The sequence below is a fragment of the Halictus rubicundus genome, chromosome 2 (genome assembly GCF_050948215.1).
Source record: "Halictus rubicundus isolate RS-2024b chromosome 2, iyHalRubi1_principal, whole genome shotgun sequence".
Lineage (NCBI taxonomy): Eukaryota > Metazoa > Arthropoda > Insecta > Hymenoptera > Halictidae > Halictus > Halictus rubicundus.
In genome coordinates, this window is record NC_135150.1 from 11,949,318 (window position 1) to 11,970,546 (window position 21,229).

Consider the following 21,229-nt stretch of genomic DNA (forward strand, 5'->3'; position numbering starts at 1 on the left):
TGTGACACGAAACAGTATAATGTGGCTGGCGTACTCCTACATCTCGTCTGTGATATTGGTTCCACAATATTAGTTCCGACCGATACGGTAGGATGTGACACAAAAATGGTAAGGGGGCTCTAGAGCCCCGCGAACATGAGACAAAAAAATACATTGGGTGATTGGTCTACTCCTGTACCTCGTCTGTAGTGATAGTTCCATGTTCTTATATCTCCCAGCACCCACCTGGGACCCACTCTGAGACTCGCAGTTTAACACGGGGGTGACAGTCTTTGTAAATATCTCGTCGGTGCATTCGGTGATTGGTCTACGTCTATACCTCGTCTGTGATAAGAATCTTAAAACTTTCGTGCGGTCGGTTACATTACCATCTTACGATATCTTCTGTAGCTACAAACTTATTTACCAACAGAGATAATGCAAATTATTTTGTATTGCTATATTTTGCAATCATTCTTTATTTACAATCTGTAAACTATACACATTATAATTATACATAATATATTAAAATAACTTATAATGTACTATTACAGACGTCGAAAATGTAATATTTTAATAGATAAGACTGGAACGCACAAATCTAATCCTATTCGTTTTATTTAGATTCTTATTGATTATTTAGATACGATTACAAACTTATAAGTAGAAATATGTTTCAATTATTTAGAAAATTCATGATTGAAATTATTAAAACTTCTACCATCAGGCCTCTTGGTCTAGGGGTATGATTCCTGCTTTGGGTGCAGGAGGTCCCGGGTTCAAATCCCGGAGAGGCCCGATTTTTTTTTGATTTTCAATTTTATAAATGCAACTGAAAAGTACACAGACTGGGATTCGTTTCCAACGATGATTTTTTAAAAAATCGTCTTTATTATTATTATTATTTCACTCGCGTGATGTAGTTTACTTAACTAAGAGCGGCTAGTTCAACGCGGAAGGAAAATAAAAATTATGAACTGCAATAAAATGAAGACAAATTTTATTCAAGCAATATCATAATAAATATAATATTTCGAAAAATAGAAAGAGCTTGGGAACATGGTACATAGCTCTCTTATCGAACATATTTTGATTCATATTCGCAATTAGGTCATTTACTTCTTTATCAATCTACATAATTTATGCCGAGGCTCTATCACTGAATACACAAGATCCCCGTCAGTCTTCTTGATGTCACGTTTTGAGTAAACATTTATAGAGATACGGTCTAATTAGTCACACATTTTAACTATCCAAAGTTTAATTAACGAACAAAATATATTTCACGAAAATGGAAGCCACGATATTTCGGTACAGCAGCACTGCACGTTAAGATAAAGATAAAAGTGGAATTTTACACGTAATTTTATTACATTGCAATATCGGTTACTCAAAACTATACAGTTCATAACCTTTTATTTATATTCTATGTAACAATCAAGCAGAACAAAAGTGAATAAAAACAGTGACGTTGTAAAAATGAATGTATCGACTCGGCAATGCATTTTCTAACCTCTTTGATTATTATAAAAGAAAATTTTAATTAAACACTGACTCCTATGTGGATAATTAAAATTGACTACAATGTCCAATAAATTAGATGTCATCATATTTAAGATTTTACAAGTATAAAGTAACATAAAATTATCTAAAGAACGGTGAGCTAAAACAATTTCGCAATTTTTCAATAAACCTTGAAAACAAGTAGGACGTGTACATTAACATAAGAATTGATATTAAAATTCGTTAATCACAGAAGTTATTCCCTAACACACATGTAAATGCATGCAAATCCGATAAACTAAAATGTTCATTGACATTCTCCGGTGAGATCAATCAATTTTCAATTACGAAAAACCGAAGATCCCCCACTAATTTCCCAGAGCGCCCCGCGGCCGTTTCAAATCTCGCGCGGCAAGTTTCCCTACTCCTCTCGAACGTCCAAGATGGCGTCGCGAGCTCGCGGCGCGCATGCACCAGTTCCTCAATGGTCGGGCAAAAACACAGCTGGTCTACGATCACCGAAGCAAGCTGACGGTCGGAACGCTATCAATGTGATTTTCGTGTGATTCTCACCGATCTACCGGTCAGATCGCGAGAGTACGTGGCGAGAGCGTGCGTCGAAGAATCGTTCAGTGCCCGGGGCCAGTGTTTGATGTGTGTGCTTAGATGTATGCAAACCTCGGTAATCTCGGTGTCACGAGGATTTTTCACTGCCCTGGATACAAAGGAGTCTCGAGAGGTGGTTCGAGCGTCCTTTCGGTGAGTCCTTCTCGTATCCTAATTCGATCACATTCCCCGAAAACCATCATCCACCGTGCAATTTCACCATCGATCATCTCAGCGAATTCGAGTGACCTTTTTCCACCCGAAACGCTGGTATGCGATCTGTCCGGGAAGTGCGATTCCGAGTCCCGTGAACCCGAACTTTCGAGCCACAAAAGATTCGATCCCCCTGCACCCGTAGCAATAAACAACCATTGTTATCGTTTATTGCTCGCCGACTCGTGATGGTATCAACAATAGACTCGGTTAGCAACCGCCGGAACTGGGGTATGGTGATGCTTTTTGGTAATTTTGTAGGGTTTCAGATGAATTGGTGGTTAATTATAAAGAACCAAGTGGAACAATAGATTGCTCCCTCGGTAAAAAAGCGTTCTCGAAATCGGAACCCAGCGTTTTGCGGGCCGTGCAGCAGCAGCATCATCGGTAAATAGGTCAGAGGAAAGTTTCTGTAATCCCGCAGCCAGAGATCCCGGACAGGTTCGCCTGTTGAGAGGGAGATTCTTATCGCTTGTTATCTGTCGTTGCTCCTCGACTGCATGCGGAAAACCATAGGACCCTCGACGAATCCCCACGCACACGTTGTCTTTTGTTATCTCGGATGGCGGAGGATCATAGCTCTCCCCCGGATTTTTATCATCGTTACGCAGGGTACGTGCGCACCGACGGTAAACAACAAGGACGGAAGTCGGTTTCGTCGGGCCACGCGTACTTAGGGGATAAGATACAGTGGCTGGAGAGAGCACACCTTGTGGTTTTCTTTCAATTTGTGTACACCGTGCTGTAACCATGGCTGACGCAATTACTTCTACGGACTTTAATATTCGTCGTCGCGACGGCGCCTCGAGTACATTTTCTTGGTTAGCTGTACGAGTTGCTGGAGGGTTGAAATATTTAGGATGTATTTATTTTCAAATGAAATATTTGAATATATTTAGTTTTTGGAGGAACGTGTGTGCCACGCTTGAGTAGTGATTAGTTGCAAAAGATGCTGGAGGGTCAAATTCTCGAGCTAAGTCTTAATTTTTTTAGATTCATTGTGCTTTAAAAATAAGTATAATTACCCTCACCCTAAATTATCTATTTTTTTGGGAATACGTGTGTACTACATTTTATTAGCGCTTGTAAAAGATGCTAGGGGGATGGCGGAAAAAAAATCTCGAGCCGAGTCTTAACTTTTTAGTCTTCGTTGCATCGGATAAATTATTTCGGGTGTCGGAACTCTTTGTGGCGGCTGCTACTTCGTCAGCGGACGCGTCAAAGCAAATAAGATGTGGCGAATGCTTTTTATCCCGTATACCGTGTGTCCGAATAAATAGGCAACGTTTGTTAATCCAATCTAGATTGTTCTTTATTGTACGCACTTATAGTTGACGAGTATTACTCTATCATTTGTTGTGTCTCTTCACATCATATTCTCATTGTTTATACCAAGCGATCGAGTTATATACGGTAAAATTGCTAACGGAAAAACAAATCGCCCACACGAGAAAGTTCGCTTCCCTACACGTATTTTTCTCATGCTTAACAGAACTTTAACTCTCGACCAACAAACCGGAAATAGCGTCGCTGCGAACGAATATCGGGTTACCTTTGACCCATATCTTACTTTCTGTACATTTTGATATGCTTCAAGCTTTGTAGACAAAATATTATTTAATAACGCCTGCAAATAACGGTATTATTAATGACACGACTGTGGATTTTTCTGCAAAATTGTGTGCATTAATTTCAAGCTATAGGAGCCGCATAGGAGTTCATTTCTTTTCCTAATGATTGTAACAAGCTGGAAATAATGCAACAATATTTTTAAATTTTTCAAACGTTTTTGCCATAGATACATACCGGCACATTGCACTGTTTCCGACACAGCTCCAAACCGGAAGTAAATCATGGAAATTGGGTGTTTCACCAGCTCGTGGGTCCATTATTTCGTGAGTCACCGTGTACACGGCGGACTCGTAAAACCTTTTTTTTTGGGCTGATCAGCTTTTACATCTCGGGACCGAGAGAGCCAGACGGAAATTTAAGACGGGATGGGTCTCTGACAAGAAGAGCCTATCGATGCCGCAGGACATTTTATTGCCCGAGAAAGGCACTATGGTCCGTTCTCCGAAAGAAGAGACCCGGGCAGCTACAATAGCTGTCCTTTCCGCTCTAAGCAGCACGAGTGTCGTCGGTCTCGAGCTATCTCGGCGGAGGTGAACAGCTGTTACGACCTCCGGCGTCTCTTTTGTTGAAAAATGGCCCATAGAGGCACCATAACGGCACTGTCTACAGCCGTCGAAAAATTGGAGATTACGAACAACATTCCCTACCAGCGAATCATCATGGTCGAACTTTGTTTTTGCGTTCGAATGGCCGTTGACGTTATACATTGAAACAGAGATTAGGAGAAAGATACTCCCGAGTCTACTCGTGTTTCGGTCAACTCGTTTGTCTCGGGACTCGAAACATGAGCACACTGTCTCCCTGTCGATTTTACACCCTGTATATTTTTCACGTGGGGGGCACATCCAGCTCTGCTTACAGGGGTGACGCGCAATCGAGACGCTCGGGGGGTTGAAGAAACTAAATCTCTAATACTGGCTACTTACGCCTCCCAGTTGTCGCGAGGAGTACCCTAACTCCTCCCCTTGTAATATGAAGTCAGCCTCGCGGTGAAGAATTCAAAGAAACTTCGCTAAACATGTTTTCAGTTTTATCAAATCTGGAATCAATCGCTCCCTTAATTATCTGGAATTAATACGTCTGGTGTCGATATTTAACCATTGGGAAAAATGTACGACGTTTTTAAAAATGTTTTTGAACTTTTTGCAGAGTATCTTCATAACCAGTTTCTCCAATGTCTCCTTAAAATTTGATTAAAAAATATTCCGGAACACAGTGGCTGATGAATTGAGGATACAATCAGATTAAGGTGTTCGCCCACTAGACTATGGATCTTCTCTTGAGGAACTTATTTCTATGGAGTAGTTTTAATGAATTTTGATGAAATTCATTGAATATTTCTACCAGCGGAAATTGCATCCACCCATTTTTCTCGTAAATGCATAAAAGCCGTGTAATTATGACAATACCGGAAATTATCGACGAGACCGAAAATTGAGACGCATCTCCGGGCTCGAATAAACGAAGTTGTACCTACCGTTTTTAGTATAGTGTCTCCGGCACCGTAAAAAATCGTTGATTACGACGTAGGGGCTTAGTGCGCCATAGTTGGTGTCGTTAGCCCGGCCCGCGTGTTTACGCGCAAACACAGCTGTGCCGTAATTCGACTGATAACGTTATCATCTGAGCGCAGTGTCTGCGAGCGAGGTCTTGAACCCCGTCCTCGTCCTCGTCAGTCGAACTATTTTTATTCTACGTCTTCGTTGCTCTACAATTCGGCGGCGTTACCCAGAACTCGACCAAAGTAATATCGCCGCAGTCGTCCTGGAGGACTCTGACCTTGTCCTATGCAAAACGATGTCTCGCATCCGGGCTTTTAATCGTCACACCAACTAACGGGGGCCGGCAACTCGGCGTTGCTGCTTAATTAGTCGGCCCGTGACGAGCCTGGTGAACCGGGCATTGTTAAAAACATCATAAATTGTCTCCCCGTCTTCTGCCCTGCAGCTATCTGACCCTCGACGCATCGGTTCGGCGATATTGTTCAATAATACTTGAAAACTTTTTAAAAATTGATCTCCGTTAGTGTCTTTAATATATCTCTGCGTCCATGTCCTTTGTATCACTCGAATTCAAAATTTTTGTTCATTTTCATCGGTAGTTCGGGAGCAAATCGATTTCGAATGGAAGGAGCACGTTTTGATTTTCGAAAACGTCTTGAGCTTAAATCGGAATAGCAACGCAATTCTAATTTGATTAGCAGGATTCTGTGAATTCTCCCGAACAAGGTGATATAGTTTAATATTATATTATTAGTTGAGAAACTTGTGTAAATAATGGTTCAAGTGAAAAGGTCACCTAGAATCAATTCTTGTATTCTTCTGGAGTATTTTTCAATTTATTTCAAAAACTGAATGCGTGGGAGAAAATGTAATTACTCCCAGAGAAAGAGCGACTCTTTGATCTATGAACGGCGTTGGAAAAATTGAAATATCACGGTTCATTTCGAAGATACAAAACAACATGTTTGAGCAAAACGCGTCGCAGTGGCAATGGTTCCCAACCTCGCCGCGGTGGTCATTTTTCGGGGCGTTCGAAAGTAATAGAACTATCTATTGCATGCGATTACGTAATCGTTCTTCTGTTGTGCGCGTTCGTTACAAACAATTTAACAGTAAAATGCCAGATTAGATTGTAATATCTCGCGACAAACAATAATATCTGCGTCAGAAGATACGACTGTCAGCAAGACGCGTCTTGCGAAGCTGTTTCGTTTGTCTTTCACAAACGGGATGTGACTTTTAACTTTTATCAACGTTTTTGTAGGTCAAAAGATCGCCCTTTGAGATGGAACAATTAGATGTTCCCTGGCATGCTCAATTTTTTAAATAAATTGAAAAATGTCCGCAAGAATCGTCAGAGTATGAAGTTTATACGGTTCCTGTGTCACTAGAACGTGTTCATAATTTCAATAATTAAATAGAAAACCGGTCATCTGACCGTGGTAAGTTTACCGGTAAAATTCGCCGGAAAGATTGAACCTGTAGCGTTTACTCTCGATTGCTTTCTCGGTATCGATCGGTATGCGCATCGATTATCCCCGGCGCTGGTGCATATAAAACGCCTCGTAACGATTCCGGCGGATCGCGTCGTCGAAAATCGGCGACGCCGGTGAACGAATGGCCGCTAATTTCGAACGGTAGGCAGCTGTTACCGTTCGACGCGATTTGTATCGGGTAATTAACCGGCATTAAAAATGCACGCGACGCTCCGACGACGGCGGATCGAAGTATCGGGTTTCCGAGCCTCGGCCTCGATCCGGTTTTGCAAACTCCTCGGCGAAAATTCCGGATACACACCGTGTTCCGCGGTTCGTCATATTATTCCCGCTAGCTTGCCGGAAACTGCGAGTCTGTCGCGAAACTGCGCGAATCATTTCTGCACGGTGTTCCCCGCGTTTCTGTTCTGCTCCGAGCGACGAGAATCCGCTCGAGCGTTCGGTCTTTTCAGTAGAAATTCATCTCCGCGTCGGTGGTTTATGCAATTTGTCTCCTATCTGTAACAGGATGTGGCATAATTGATAAAAGTGGGCGGGCGTTCTCTTGTATCTGGAAGCCGTCGCTAACCCGCGAGTTGATAACGTTCAATAAATTGCTGACAGAGGAGGCCGCGAAATGTAACATGATTTTCAGCAACAGTGGACGTTTGTTTGTATTCACGTGTTTAGTCTGTGATGATCCACTTAAACTGCATAAATATGTGTTGATATATTTTCAGTGTTCAGTCACTTGTTGTGAAACTATCTAAACAGATAAACGAACTTTTATGGATATAGTTTCACTGTTTGTCAACTAGATGGTCACCAAAACCACTCAGAACAATCCACTCACTTCGAAACAAACTTCACACGGAAGAAGTGAATTAGAATCTATGTTCGGTGAATCCTCTGTGAATGTTCAGAAGAACTTCTTAACTATTTATCACTAAAAGGTTTGTTGACTTCTCTTTTTGTACTTCTGGATCCAACAAAAATTAGACATAGACTAGAAGGCCCGACAAGCATCGAGAAGTGAAGAGAATTGATATAATTCACACAGGAATGATAATATACGGCGGTACGTACTCCACGAGTCGAACAAAAATTTCCCCATAATCCCAGGTCACCCGGTGACGGGGGCTAAAAGGAAAGCTCGATAAAATAGAGAAAAAAAGCCGAGAACTGGAGCGTATTATAAAGTTGGAACTGTATTATAGAGAATTCGGTCTGCAACCATCAAAACTACGAAACACGGTTACCGTGTATCTGTGTCAGCAACCGCGAATGCAGCGAAATACGCTGCCACTCTTATCATCTCTTTTTCTGTCATCAAATAACTTGCTATCAAAGCTCGCACCGGGACAGAACTGCACCATCCCAAAGTTACAATTTATTTCGCACAGAGAATACAACATTCATGCGACGATCGTAAAAATGAAAACACGAGCAGAAATCGAATCTCACAACGAAATTGCCTGCAAATTACAATTTATGCTGTAAGAAGAATACATTCGCGCAACGATCATGATCGCAAAAATGAAGACATAACGCGGCCGGCTGCTCCGAAAATCAATAGACACCGCAAGCGATGAAACCATCCGCTGCTACTGCTCCGCTCCGCGCCCTTATCTTAGGCCGGTTAATGATCGAATAATGGTAATAATTGTCGAAAAAGTTTCCGTTCAATTCGAACGAATTTATCGAGCAACTCGGTCCATTAAAAAAGTTGTCTTTTTAGGAGACTTGCTTAACTGCGGAGCAAAGATATCTCGTCGGTGAATTATTAGGAAGAACGACGCGGTAGCGAAACTAGCGTTACGCTGGCGCTTGGGTAGCGAAAGTGGAGAAACTTTCCGATCCTCTCGTGGCGAAAGAAACATCGCGATACGAATTATGCGGTTCGCGTGGCCATGAATTTGTAACGGACCCGGTGGAAATTCGCCGGACCATGGGCCGCGGCCTCGAAGTCCTGTACTGTTTTTACGAACAAATCTCCTTTTATTTATTTATTTGATGTTGCTTCAACATCAAAGGTCATTAGCAACACGGTACATTTTCTAACAATATTTTATACGTATTTGTGTCCTTGATACACTGGGCAAGACCGGCGATATACTCCTTAGAACCTAACAGAATGGGTAAGGATCCAGGCAACTCTCATATTTTTTGCATTCTATTATTAGATGATTTATGTTAACTGGTACTTTACATATATCGCAGATCGTGTTTTCTTTCTTATTTAACAAAAATGAATGGGTTATTTCTGAGTGCCCAATTCTGATTCTAGAAATTGAAGTTTGAATTTGACGATCTACTGGACTTGGAAATTTTCGCCACTCAAGATCCGCTCCTTCATTATGGTATTTTTCTATGTAACTTCTTTTAATTTTGTCAAATAGCTGTTTCCTAAAAATTTCATTTAGGTGGTTTGTAAGATCGTTTAGTCTGGTATAATGGGTGATTTGTTTCATTTTTGTGTTGCAGGCTGCTAATTTGGCTGCTCTATCAGCGCTTTCGTTACCCTGTATACCCATATGCGTATGGAATTCAGCAAAATTTGTATTTCAAAAATGTATTTCCTGGATACATTCATCGGTTGTTTCCAAATCTTCAATGGCCATAGTAGCACTCTTTGAGTCTGTAAAAATTGTGAATCTAGTCCCAGTGGACTTTTTGATTACTTCTAGTGCTTTGAATAAAGCTAAGATCTCGCTACCGAAAACTGAGCAGATGTTATTCAGTCGATAAGAATTTGTTACAGTCGGGCTCCTTTTTGTAATGAAGAAAATCGAACATTATTGGAACAATCTTTCAGTTGTCCGACACCGGATCCATCAGTTTTCCATCGATGATTTTCCACGTTGGACGCACCGAAACCGAGAGTCACGTGTGTACACGTGCCCCGTTGACTATTCGTCCCGATAACGCGACGCGCATTTCTTCGTTATCGTCTCTCGTTGGTGGTGGGCGTTGCTTCGGGGGTGAGCTAGCCGCAACGAAATAATGAACAGCGTTCGCGTGAACGTGGTTGCCGGCTGACCTTGTTTCAGCCGGTTCTCGTGTATCCGTAATTTTCGGTGCCGATCGAACAAAACCGATTTTGCAGTCTGCTTTTCGTGCTGTGCCGTTCCCAGCCTTGACCAAACCGGCTCGAAACAATTTTATTCCGAAGCTAAACTCGGCGACAGATTTATTAGAAATTTTTCAGACTTGTTAGGAAACGGTTGATCCGCGTACCTGAATTTTTAGAAATTTTTGTTTCGAACGGAAACTGAGCTACATTTTTATTCGAAATTTTGCGAGCTCGCCCATGAACAACTACGTTCGTGAACTTTTGTCAAAAATTTACATCTACAGTCCAATCATTTCTATGCGTTTCACTTATGACTGCGTATGCAAAGTATAGATTGTCTCAGTCAATTGTAAGAAACAGTAAGAAAAGTAATTTAATATCTCTGTAATTTCGATGGATCCATTTCCGTTGTAAATCCACCAAAATCCGCGGCCCGTTTGTTAGTTGTAATTTGCTAAAACTGCAAGAATTCCGCTGATCCAGCAAACGAAAGAGACGATTGTACACAGGAGACTAATTACAATTTCGTAAGGCAAACATCGGGGATGCAACTTTGTGCAACCTAATTGTCCCTGGTGCCGTCGATTGCGCTCGTTACTATGATACAGTGGTTATACAATCTCTTTCGTCGTTTTCCGTGGCAGCTGCAGGTGTGTCAGGTGTTGCATTATTAATTCACGGTAGATCCGCAATTCGTTCGTGGGAATGGCACCTGGCAGAAAGTAATGATCGGAGGATTGACCGAATTAATTTCGAGACGGTCGCATGCACGTAGAGATAGAGTTGGTAGAGGGCGGCCGGAGACGCCGCCATTATTCGTCATTGTATTGTGATGACTTTCACGGCGGCCCGTTATGCCCCAGGAAATTAGACGGCTTTGCTCTTTGTATGCGGCACATAATACGCGATCGCGTTCACCGCTTTTGCGGTTTCGAATTATTGTTGGCTTTCGGCGCCGCGAGCCTGTGCACCGGCTGTAATAAATTATACCGGATGTAATGAATCGTCGACGTTCATTGGCAAGCCGTCAGTATTTATTGGACGATAACGAGCAGATCTTCTCGCAGATCGGTCGGCAGTGTCGTCAGATGAGGGGAGGGAGCAGGAATTGAGGGGAAAAGGTTACCCCCTCTCTGCCTGTGGCCGAGTATACGCGACAGAAACGAAACGCGTCACGTGACCGGTCCGCAGGGGGAAGCAGGGGGGAATAGCGCGGTAGAAGGGGAAATGAGAGTGGGGGAAGAAGTCTTGATCTGGCCAGTGTCGTCAGATGAGGAGAGGGAGCACGAATCGAGGGGAAAGGTTACCTTGTCTCTGTCGATCATTGTGGGATTCCTGAGAAAAGTGATCTTTGGGAATTTTTTTCTCAGGAACCGTCAAGGTTTATTCGAAAAATATTTTTGGCACCTTAAATAGCATATCCTAGAGAGTACCTCGTAATTTTTTTATCAAAAAATATTCATCAGTTGCGAAGTTAGGATTGATTTTTGGAGGACCTGTCGAAAAGGCCTGTTCACACCGAACGTAACACAACTTCGTAATTGGTGAATATTTTTAAACAAAAAAATCATGAGGCACTCTTTAAAATGTACACTTTTAAATACCAAAACGGTTTCTAAAGAAAGCTGAACGGTTTTCTGAGGAAAAAATTCGTTTAAGATCACTTTCAGTCTTCTGATTGAGCACAATCCCCCAACACACAATATTTATTCTTTGCGTTAAATATTTGTATGTCAACTTTTCTATTTGCAGCATACTTGATAATGTTTCCCACGGACCGTCAAAGTCCAGCGTCATTTTCATTAAACTGAAAGGGAGGGAAACGAAGTTTAAACTGTATTACCTTCTTATTAAAATAGCGACCGGCTCGTCGACTCCCGATGATTGCTTTTTATTCTGTACCATAAACACCACTTTAAAAATAATTCTATGCATTCGGAACGAGAGCACGGTATACGCGAATTTTTCTCATTTCATTATATTCATTTGGCGTTATGGTTTCGTGTCTGAACTTTAATGGACATTCATTTTCCACGGATATGTGGGAGCTCGGTTTCTAACGGTGTGCACTGCCAGCCGATGTGTGCTTTCATCGTGTTTTTTATTGCCTGTGCCCACTCCTTGCTGAGATTGAACTTCCATGTATTGGGTGTGCTAAAAATAATAGTAGCTTTTCATGAAGCAGAAGTATTGATTAAACTCGGTTATGAATGACAAAAAGTTACTTGTAACTCGCGCTCGCCTCTCTAACCTCTCTCGGTGGCTCGTGTTAAAATTAATGTTCCACGTTGGCGGCAATAGTTTTACTATGTACTCGAAATCGAAACTTTTTAATGCCAAATAAGATTACTCATTGTATTTTTAGCACTGCCAACGCGGCACGAGGCTGTTCGATAGTGGACTGCATCCGCACGCAGTGCAAATTTATTAAAACCGTTAATATTCGTTGATTTTCGATATTTTTAAATTGCATGCAACACATTTATAACTGCAGAAAAATTCACAAAATGTTCACAGCCTAATAACCGGGTAACCGGTATGAAACTACTTCAGGAAAAATGCGCAAGTTGAAAAATCTTGTTCGAAATTGCAGCAAAAAGGGGAAGCTCAAAACGCGAAACAAGATTCGTTTCTAGCCCGTGTCTTTTTCGAAAACGTTCGTTTTGAATGTCGGCCAGGTGCGCGTGCTATTGAATGGGACTTGGCTGGCACGTCTGGTCATTACTTACCGTTTCTACTTATTCTAGGCACGGGTGCATGTGCACCGAACGCGCGCCGTTCAATGCCGATTTTCCCGAAAGCGGAGCTTCGCACGCAGAAAATCCCCTTCTACAATTTCGACCTATATTCTTCCTGCATACCCGTTGCGGGGTTGGAATATTCGAAACAGGTCATCTTGATATCAACGTTGAAATTCCGTGATTAAGAAACATGTTACAGGGAAGACGGCTAGTTCCAAGGGGGACGAACACGACGCGGCAGAAAATCTTGTTTGGTCATCGCGTTCTCCTCGAAATGTTGTCAGTTCACGTTCGAAGCCTTTCTCTCGGCTAGCATTTTACCATTTCATTCTTGTCCGTTCGTTATAACGAAACATTCCCAGACCAAAAACAGACAAGTCAGAACAAATGTCGTTTCACAGGTGAATTGAAGCCGAATCGAATATAAAAATTCGCTCTTTTTGTTACCAATTAAATTAGTTCCTTTCTCGCTTCGCGGCTTACACGGCAAATAAACAAGTCGAACCAATTCAATTAATTTATTGATCAAATATTCTTTTAATCTTTCTGCCATGTTTCATTTCGTTCATTGGTTTTTATTGTTACTGCACATAAGGTTTGTATTTAGATTGGGTATTGGCAAAATGGAGAATTATTTATTCCAGTCTTAAGAAGAAGCGAGCTAGGAATTATTAATAAATTTTCAAATTTTCTCTATACAGAAATTGTGGACAATATCAATAATCCACCAGATACTTTTAATGCTTGGTAGGTTTAGCGTCGAAGATAGCCAAATTAATTTTGTACATGCTGTTATTTAATATCAGAGAACACAGTACAATGTTTAGAGAGCTCAGCAATGTTCTTTTACTGAATTATTGTAACGTTTCACGGAGAAATGAGCAAGGAATGGTGATAGGAAAATAGATGGTGGTGGTTGTCGCAGAGAATGGAAACATTTTTATTTAATCAATGCGCCGGAGGGAAATAGTGTTGTCAGAGGGGAAAGGTGTAAAATTGTCCCGTCTCGAGCGGTTCACCCCGCATTTATATCCGGTGCGTCAACACCTGGAAGGATGTCCTTTCTTGCTACCCGCGTATCCTTTCACGAAGGACTCGAGCCCACCTACGCGCGTCGAGGATAATCCGTCTTCCGATCGCCAAGGATCGGCCCGGGCTTAAGAAAGAATTTCAAGGGCTCCGCTCTTTTATGGAATCGAGCGTGTCGACACGGAGCGCCGCCTGAGAACGTGGAACTTTTCCTTTCACAATGTGTCCGTTACATATTTCCCCACTGGGAACGACGATTTCTAACGCGGGGAATCGTAATCTACCGCGGCGAACACAATTAAACGAAACCGACACCGCTCGATTTTAATTATAGCATTACACGCCTACTAAATAGCCGTGCACAGCTAACAATCTGAAAAATACCGTGCTCTTCAGAATTCTTTTCTGCAAAAACTAATACTCTTCTGTTTTAACTCCAATGAGTTGCAGAAAGAGCGACAGCTTAACATTTTTAACGTTAAACTAAAAATTGTCCGAATTAATTGCAAGCAGCAGGAGCCACGGAGATATTTATTTCTTCTTGGTAATAATTTCTTCAAGCTTTCTATCTATTTTTGTCACAATAACATCCGCAGTCCAACCATAACTTATTGTATAACCATACGTCCTTTTAAATCAGACACTCGTTTAATAAGAAATCGTTGATTCTTTTTTCTGGGAACAATGTCTGAAGTTCACGTACTCTTTGTAGATTGTGAACAAGGTATTACTCGTTAAGAATTTATTTTCCCTTCGAAATAGCAACTTATCGTTGACCGTTAGGGCGGTAGTAGTCGCAAGCCAATATTTTCTGTTTAATAATTGAACCAGGTAATGTTGAGTTTGTGAGCATAGGATATTGATTAAAAGTGGTAACATAAGTAGTAGATTGTCAAGGGCGTTTGGAATGCACTTTATTCGGAGACGTAACAGTGCATTATTAAATCTAAATCTCTCATCATTCATTATTATAGTATCAGATTATTTTCATACACCATAGCTCATTTGTTATAATAAAATATACTTTAATTGATTTATTTGTGCAGCTAATATATCTAATATTATATTACAATGTAATCATATTTTAATACACTAAAAGTATCATTTAATAGAAACAATGAGCTATATCATAGCAATGTTTTCCATCTTCATTTTATTCTCTGTTGCAAATATTCTAATATATATATTTCATCGCTAATAACATCCCCATTAATAACAATTTCATCCATTCCCATTTTCTGTATAAACTATATTTAGAAAAGAAACTAGAACGTATTAACCTGCAGAATCATGATAGCCGTAACGCATAATGTTATTTAAACACATCGCTGTAATGATTAGTCGTCGTATATTAATGCCTGATAATTATCAGTTACGCAAGACTTTTTCTCCATAGACAGACGAAGGTGTACAATTACCCGATTCATGCGAAAATTATTGCATAAACCTGGCCACGATTAATCGTGGATCGTAACGAGCTACTTTCTCGATGAGTAGCGGAAAAACTTAATATTTCATTGTCACGCTTAACTGCGACGACCGTAATTTTCACTCTTTCACTATCGTCCGCTGTTACTTCGATTCTATTATGCCGGAGGAATATATGGGAAATCTTAACTACCTGATTACGAATCATTATGCAGATTCGTCTTAGGAATCTACATAGATTGATCGTTTATGCTCGACGTTGTACGAAAGTTTGTTTCCTCTGAATTTTGAGCTGCAGCGGAACTACTGCCTTCCATTTGTTACTGGCTCGTACTAAATAACGTTGGCGACGTTTATGCAAATTTAAGGAAATCCAGTAACTATGGAGCTACAGGACCCTTCAACATTTCGGGTACCAAATTTTTATTGGCTTAACGTTAACCTGAGGAAATCAGAAATTTTTAACTTTCTTTATGTAATCCTGTAGATTTTGACGGGAAAATGCCGAAAATCCAATTGGTGGCGTCCTTACCTGTCAACGCTGAAAATCATGCATCTCTACACACCCATAACTTTTGAATTAGTGATCTCCTAGGTTTCAAACTTGGATTTTCGGCTTTTTCTCGCCAAAATCTACAGGATTACACAAAAAATAGTTAAAAATTTCTGGTTTTCTGAGATGAAGTTTAACCGATTTATTTGTTTGGTTATATGTTCCGATAAAAATTGCGAAAAGTTTAAATGAGTACATTCTTGCTATTTTTGTAATAAAAAATTGTTTAAAGTTAAATCTTCCGTCTGAGAACAGTGTAATGTAGCTCCATTTTGATCTAACATTTTGCACAGTTCCGAAGGATACTAATTAAACGAACGATTATTGGAGAATCAGCAAACGGTTCATCCTCGATTGTTCATTCGCCAATCGTCTTCGAGCAAAAACATTCACCTCGATGCGCCGAAGCAGTAAAACCATAATCGTGATTCGCATAGTCAACAGGACCACTAGTGTATTATCTTCCCGAATCCTTGAATCTTCCGAGCAAACGTTCCGCGTATAGAAGGACACCCATAAATTTCCGCTTTGGGGGATTAAGCATCAGGAAAAAGGCCACGATGATTCATTAACGTCCGTCACGAAGACTCGGAACTATAAACGGCGAGGTTTCCGTAGACTCGAAGGAATACTTCATACACCGTGAAAAGTCTTTTATTCTCCATGCAAGTATACTTCCGTTAGTTCGCGTCCCGTTTGATCCCGAATCGACTCGCTCGAACACGCTCGGATATGCTGTAAGCTTCGTTCCGGTGCTTTCTGACACTTTGTGCTTTCTTCTTAGATCCTGGACGGCTCGTCGCGCACTCCTTTTTAGTCCTTTTAATCCACTTTGTTCTTCGACGGACATCCTCGATGCAGTGCGCCTTGATACGCTCGTCTTTGGTCCTGTTTGGCTCTCGGCGTCCTCTACCGTCGTCCTTTTCGGTCCGGTGCAGTCTTCTTTGGTCTTGGGAGATGCCAGAGGACCGATATGGAGCGGTATAATTACTATAGTTCCGTTCTGTGTCCTGTGATACGTTCCAGATCTATTCGATACACTTTTCTTTTTATTAGCTGAATTCACTTTTGGGGCTTCTTTCTACCATTCATATGTTGATTTATTTTTGTTCCGCTGCGTTTTTCTTCGATTACTCAGCCAGTTAAATGATCGATGTGTGCACGACGATCACAATTGGACCGCCTTGATTCGTTTTAGTTCAGTTTGGATCGCTCTGATCTCCTCTGATCCGGTTCTAGTTGTTCCTAATCTGTTTCCAGCTAATTTTCTTAGCTAGTTAGAGTCTTTTTAACTATTAGGGGGAACCATAAGTAATCAATTATTTTGAAATCTAAAACAAACTTTGTAGTAAATTCAAGCTTTTATATGTTATTTTCATCTCTATCATTATCAAGGACAGTTTGCCGTCTTTCCTGGAAATTTTCAATCCCTCTCTTATAGAAATCCAGGGTTCGTGAAGCAAAATATGACTCAAGGTGCCTCCTTACATCTTCTACAGATGTGAATGTTTTATTTCTTAAATAATGATCCAGAGATCTGAAAAGATGATAATCAGAGGGTGCCTTTGTATAGTTGACCATGTGGACCCAAGGCTTCTCGATGATTCTTGTACACTTAGTTTTGGATCAGCTTCCACTAGAGATTTTAGGGTGTCATTATCAAATTCAATTGGTCGTCCACTTCGAGGCCTGTCAGATAGATCATAATCACCAGCAGCAAACCTTCTGAACCAACGTTGACACTTGTTGACCTTCGATACATCTCCATAAAGATCGCAAATTTTCTTCGTTGTCACCGTTGCATTAAATCCCGCATGAAAACGAAAAAGTATGCAATGACGAATATGATCCTCGGAAGGTACGGACTCCGCCATTTTATTACAGGGTTGTAAAAAAAAATTATACTTTTTAGAATATTTTGAATACAGGTTGCTTCACCGAAAACTGTAAAAGAATGTTTCCTCTTCAACGATCGGTACAGAACTAAAGGCAAAACAAATTCTTTGCAAATAATTGTTTTAACCTGTTCCAATTACTTTCATTGTACATTGGCCTTGTTCTACCGAACTTCGGTCTGTTTTGACCCTGTTACAGTTAGTTTTGATCTGCTTTGTTCCGTTATGACCAGTCCCAGTCCGTTTCAACCTGTTTCGGTTAACTTTGAACTGTTTTGAGCAGGTTTTAGCTAGCATCGGTACACCGCGTAGCCTTGTTTAATTATTAGTTTTATTCACATTTACGAGAATCCTGGTCATAGCGAGCCAGGATTCGCCTCGGACATATAAATCGCCCGGCGCCGGGGATTATACGTGTGCAAAAAATTAGCATGATTCATTAGCGGCCGCGGACACGGCAACGGTAAACGGGCCGAGTCCTTTCAAAGCTCCGCGGAATATTTGACGAGCATTAAACGCCGTGTAATTCACTTTCCGCGCGCGAGCACACCTGCGCGTCTAAAGCCGTGTACACCACCGGCACACACGTTTAACACTCGATCGCGCCGCGGCTATTCATGTTCCGCTGTCATTCACAGTGACCGAGCCAGCCGAAGAAATCCGCTATTCATAAAAGGATATTTGTTACGGGACGCTAACCCTCGTCTCCGAGGAAGTTCGAATCGCGCGACGGATACGGTCAATAGCGCACCGATTCCGGACGATTTGTGAAATCGAATCGAACCTGACTTGAGCATGCTCGCTCGTTATTTTCTCATCTTGGCCCTCCATTGCACAGAATTTCTGTATTGTCCTTCGTTGGAGGGGCCCGTGAGAATTTATTTTATTCGTCGAATTTCAGGTGTGTCTTTTTAACACGTTGACTGTCATGTCAACCATATGCGGGTGACGGAATTATTTGTCCAGGTTTTAGAATAAATTTTTACGTTAATATATTCATTGTACCAAATTTGATTCGAGGATCTGTAAAATGCAAGAAAGTTGGAGGACTACTTGTTATCATACATTTTATTTTTTCCAATTTTTATTTCATTAGTTTCTAATTTGGCAGTCAAAATGTTAAAGTGTATTTGTAATTTCGACATCGTATATTCCTCAAATAAAAATATCGTACGTCATTGTATTCTCTTCTTGGTGGATTATCGCAAGAGATATTGCTGGTATGGATTTTTGTAGATGTTCATATTTTGCGGCTTGAATTTTTTACGAAGTGGTACTTTGTCATACCTGTATTTTATTAATACGTGGAGGTGAGAAATTCTATTTAAAACGAGTATTTTATTCTTGCTCCGAGATCGTTCTGAAGTAGAAGTGTCAGAAGATCTATAATTCATGACGATTTCATTATTCATTGTTCAAGTATAATGCATCAATTTGTACATAATGAATCCATCTAATAACGTAAGCCACCGTTGGCTCGTCGAATGGTTTGAATGAAAAGGTCTAATTAGGAATTTCTGATCTAACTAAGAAATTCATAAATAGGCTGCAGATCTGCATGCATTTACGACAAAAAATACGACAAAACAGTGAAAACGTTCAAAGAAAAATACTGGTCCATTATTCACAACTCGTTAAACTCAACGTTACTCAAACTCGTTATCTCGAAACGGATACAATTTTCATGTTGCATAAAAATCCGCTGATTACGAAGTATATTCGGTGCTATTCACGCGAAGATAATTAATATCCACTGAACCCTCTAATCGCAGGATCCACTGTATGATCAAACTTCGTTAAAATCGTTCTTCTGACCCAGTATAATGATATACTAAAATTCTTCGTGCACTTAGCGGCGCGGTCAAGCCTTTCAAAGTTCCCAGATGCACGTAATCGATTCTACGCGGGCTCTTTACCGCCATTAAGACCAAGAGCTGCAGCCGGATTCGCCCGGTTGCAAAGAAGTGTAATTAACGGCCATTGAAAAAACGTTCTTCTTCCCTCGACAAAGCCGGTACTTCGTTCTCTTCGTTACAATTTACTCTCACAGCGATTTTCTAATGGACAATTGGATGAAAGATGGGAGATAAAGTTGCTTTATACGAGACCCGTATCTTAAACGAAACACAACTTTCAGCTAAAACTCCTTCATTAAGCCGTGCTTCGATACGTGTTCTTTTGCAATCTATTTTTACGGGAAAAACGATTCGGCGAAAATGACAAAATAAAAACAGAAAGTAAATGTATGCATAGTTTAATTGTTAGACTGCGGATTTTAGCTTATAACAAAAATGAGTGGGTGCGATTTAATACAGTAGACAAATTAAAAAAAGTTTTTACACTCAATTGAAATTATAAAAAGAATCCTGTTATTTGTAATTGAAGTGAACAATTTTTATTTTGCAAAAAGATCAATGTATTGATCAAAGATCAATGTATTCGGTATTAATGTATGTACATAACAAATGTCGATCATCCTAATGTTTTCAAAGCAGATGCTTAACTTTCTCCATTTAAAATAAATGCCCTTAGTAATTATGAGACTTTGTGCAAAATAAAAATTGTATGCATCAATTACGAGGCCCAGGAGATAAACGTTAAAGCCTGCTGTAATGCTAATTATGAAATAACCTTTTTTTCTAATAAAAAATTGTGGTTTGATTTGTATAAAATTTCATTCAATTTGAGCCGATTTGCAGTAATTCTGAGTGTCTTGTAACGCGGTTTCCGTACAGCACGGTACGAATTAATTAGTCTAGTGGTTTAGTATATTCTGAGGAAAATAGTCTTCTATAAATTCCTCGGTCGCATGAAACTGGAATGCTCGGTAAAAAATCGATTTTCGCGTCCGAGAAAAGAAATTCTCGGGTCAATAAGTGTTCCTCTCGTTCGAACGGAATTCCGGTGCATTTGTCTTGTGTCAGCAGACGGTAATCAGTTCGATCGAGTGGTGCTTGGCCACCCGGTAGAAAATTCTTGATAAATCGTTCCGGGACGTGCTCGAAAACATTCCTGTTCCGGATACACACGTAGGCCCGCTGAAAGTCTCGTGTGCTCTCGTTGCATCATCGCTCCACCCATCGGTTTAATACCCTAACCTCGTTTCGGTTAATTACTCGCGATTAGCTTCGAAGACAATCTGAACGAAGAGAGAGAGAGAGAGAGAGAGAGAGAGAGAGAGAGAGAGAGAGAGAGAGAGAGAGAGAGACTCGTCGTTAGTATACGAAGCCGCCGCCGCTGCTTCAGTTTACAACGTGTTGTCATTACGAAACAGATAATGCGCTCTTCGAGGAAATAAATGTTTCATTGAAAGTACAGATGGCTCCCCTTATTGATATTTGCATTATCCGAACCATCCGCGATAGAGCTAGATCTGATGACAGCGCTGTTTACATCGCGTTTCATCGTGATCGTTAATATCGGCTCTGTTACGTCTGTTGCTTTTGTGCTTCAGTATCGGTCTTCGAATTGGTTTGTCTATTTTCAAATTAACCTTTATACAGATTAAATACATCCTTTTGCAAACCAAGTTTTTCCTTAGGCAAATCAAAATATTGGAATGTAAAACGGAGAATACAGTGAATTCTCGTTACGAGTCAG

The 21,229-nt window shown here is 40.7% G+C and overlaps 1 protein-coding gene and 1 non-coding gene across 5 annotated transcripts in view; both read left to right on the forward strand.

Moving 5' to 3' along the window:
* Window positions 1–705: 705 nt before the first annotated feature.
* On the forward strand, window positions 706–777 carry Trnap-ugg (transfer RNA proline (anticodon UGG)). The gene has a single exon. It is a non-coding gene; the product is annotated as a tRNA-Pro (tRNA).
* Window positions 778–1,974: 1,197 nt separating this feature from the next.
* Window positions 1,975–21,229, forward strand: part of LOC143365287 (solute carrier organic anion transporter family member 3A1-like) — a 100,483-nt gene continuing 81,228 nt past the window's right edge. For all 4 annotated transcript variants that reach the window (XM_076805334.1, XM_076805333.1, XM_076805336.1 and 1 more), the window contains exon 1: window positions 1,975–2,241. The gene's annotated coding sequence lies outside the window, so the exon portion shown is untranslated. The remainder of the gene's footprint in view (window positions 2,242–21,229) is intronic.